General features: G+C 51.2%; 1 pseudogene; it reads left to right on the top strand.

The window, feature by feature from the left end:
- Nucleotides 1-1,012: 1,012 nt before the first annotated feature.
- Nucleotides 1,013-2,494, top strand: LOC123108546 (tryptamine benzoyltransferase 1-like; annotated as a pseudogene).
- Nucleotides 2,495-3,127: the final 633 nt, after the last annotated feature.

Genomic DNA, 3,127 nt, shown 5'->3' with positions numbered 1-3,127 from the left:
CGGCGGCATGGTGGCACGATGGTGGCGTGTCGGTGGCGAGGAGAAAAAGAGGTAGAGGGAGCGAGGAGAGAGCGGCAGAGGGCGCTGCATTTTGTAGGCGTGCCGGACACGGTGCGCCAAATCTAACGTGAGAGCTCTTGCTTTTTCCCGCGCGCACGAGTTTGCCGCCACCGTTGGAGCATGCGAAACCATCCCATGCGCGTTAAAATCTTCTTTTACCGCGCGCGTGTTTTTTCCAGCCAGTGTTGGATGCACTTACAGTCTATTCATTATCATGTGCGATCGCTCGCAGCAGTATGCTGATAGGCAGTAGGTGTAAGAATTCTATAGCGCGTCCCGATAGCGTGCAAACTCAAGCAGGAATAGTAGAGATAAATAACAAGACAAAGAAGTCCCAAGAAGAAAAGGCATCCTGGCAACGAAACATAATATTACTGTACAGCGACGATTACGTCGTTTTTCGAGTTTCGACTGTTCAGCGAGTGGTTCATTTATCTCCCCACGAGCATGGATCCACTGTCCGTGGTTGATTCAAGATTTACGCTATACTTTTTTTTGGTTATTATCAAAATTTATCTCGTTTCAAAATGTTTACTTCGTGTTGTTTTCATGTCTCAAGCGTGTATCATCATGTTTTATTGCGTACCAATAAAACATATACACTTGTTTTTTAATCGGGTTTGCATGATACATGATGATACACAATGAAACAAAAAGATACACTCTGAAAGAAGAAAAACTGAATGTGACACTTTGAACAGGGCAAATTCTATAATCAGTTAAAGAAAAATCGCAATGAATCTCTAAACATCCATACACAGGATATATGTGCGGGGTAGAATTGCTTTTCTCGTGTGAGGCCAAGGTAACGTCCATGTATAAGATCCACATCCTTGCCTCTGATCCATTCACCAAAGCGCGGGCGCATGCACTATTCGATAGAGCATATTACAAAGCAGTGTATTATCCTCGCAAAAAAAAAACAGTGTATTAGCTAGCTAGAATCCGGTCAATGGAGCTCACGAGCAGCACGATATTGAAGCCGGTGCCGCACCCGCTCGTTGGCGAGAAGGTCCCGCTGACCATCTTCGACCGCGCTGCCTCAGACCTGTTCGTCCCCACCGTGCTAGCCTACCTCGCGCCGGCGCCGTCCAACGAGGCTCTCAAGGAAGGCCTTCTCAAGGCCGTCGCGCCGTATCCCCACCTGGCGGGGCGCCTCGCCGTCGATCAGCTCGGCCGGCGCTTCCTCCACGTGAATAACGAAGGCGTGCTCCTAATTGAGACCACGGTACCGGCTAACCTGGCGGACGTGCTCGTACAAGGCCGCATAGCCACCGGAGTCGACCACCTCTACCCTACAGTACCAGAGCCAGAGGTACGTATTCATCAATCGATGGAGATTTTGCTTCTTTCACGACTCAATTCACATGCATGCTTATGCCTTATTACGTACATACAGGAGAACAATGGGGACGCGCTGCTGCAGATCCAGCTGAACAGGTACGGGTGCGGAGGTCTTGTGGTCGGGATGTGCTCCCACCACCGTGTCGCCGACGGCCACTCCATGAGCATGTTCTTCACCGCGTGGGCAACAGCGGTCCGCGAGGGTATGGACTTCATCATGCCGACCGCATTCCTCAACCGTGCGGAAACCGCCTTGCCGCGAAGCTCGCCGACCCCGGTGTTCGACCACCGCTCAGTGGAATTCACGTGCAGAGAAGGAACCGTCGTCCCCGTGGAGAGGATAAAAAACCTCACGGTGCACTTCACAGCCGAGTTCGTCGCCAATCTCAAAGCCCGTGTTTGTGCCCGCTGCAGCACGTTCCAGTGCCTGCTCGCGCACGTCTGGAAGAAGATGACGAGGCTCGGGATCTGAAACCGGAGGAGTTCACCAAGGTGAGGATGGCTGTGAACTGCCGGGGCAGGGCCAACCCTCCTGTGTCTATGAACTTCTTCGGGAACATGGTGTTATGGGCGTTCCCAAGGCTTCTGGCCCGGGATCTCATGAGCTCGAGCTACGGCAGCGTGGTCGGCGCCATCCGCGACGCCGTGGCACGCATCGACGGCGAGTATGTGCAGTCCTTTGTGGACTTCGGCTAAGTGGCTGACACCAACGGAGAGGAGCTCTTCGCGACGGCTGCCGCTCCCGGCTCCATGTTGTGCCCGGACGCAGAGGTGGACAGCTGGCTGGGGTTCAGCTTCCATCAGCTTGATTTTGGCACCGGGGCGCCGGCTGCTTTCCTGCCGCCGGACTTGCCTTTCGAGGGGCTCATGTTATTCGTGCCGTCACGCGAGGCGAACGGCGGCGTCGACCTCTTCACGTCCATCGCGGAGGACCACGTTGCGGCGTTCGAGCAGATCTGCTACTCCTTGGATTGATTGACCCAACCACGGCCATGTTCGCATCGTTATGTGCTTCCAGTTTTTCTACAACTATATTATGAATTCAAATATGGATGAATTATTTGATAGGGTTTTGCACTGTATACTTGTATAGCTATCCCATATTGGAAAATGATTAGAATTATCTGGCCGATTCTATGCCTCACGTCCGCCGCAACGAGAGCAAACCACGTGTCGTACAGACCCTCGCACCGCAAGTCTTAAGATTTTGCAACATCCTCCATGTTGCAGTGGCAGTACGACGGTGCAATGATGCAGCGGAAATTTTTGCAACATAACCTCTATTTCAAAAAAAAGTTTGCAACATTACCTCTGTTGCAAAAAAAGGGGAAAACATTTGGTTCAGCAAGCAGTCTCCCCTGGACAACAAGTGTTCCCTGTGGGGTCCATCCATATCTCCCTTCTCAACCTTATCTCTTCAACGACCTCATCCCTCCACTCATTTTTTTTCTTTTTTTTTTGCAACCGCTGGCAATCGGCCATCATCTGCAAACAATGACGTTGTTTGCAAGCGTCGGCGGACTTCACAAGTCCATCCACCGGCCATGATAACGACAGTGAGCGACGCTCCTAGAACATCGATGCGGCGAGCGGCATCATCTTCTTGATTTCACAGTCTCTATTTCGCAAATAAATTTCTGCAACATAAACTCTGTTGCAAAAAAAACAGGGACATGTCCCCTATTGCAAATGATTCTGCAATCGATTTTTAATTTTTTTGCAA

The sequence above is a fragment of the Triticum aestivum genome, chromosome 5A (assembly GCF_018294505.1).
Source record: "Triticum aestivum cultivar Chinese Spring chromosome 5A, IWGSC CS RefSeq v2.1, whole genome shotgun sequence".
Lineage (NCBI taxonomy): Eukaryota > Viridiplantae > Streptophyta > Magnoliopsida > Poales > Poaceae > Triticum > Triticum aestivum.
Note: the sequence above shows the minus strand (reverse complement) of the source record. Positions and strands in the feature narration are given on the sequence as shown.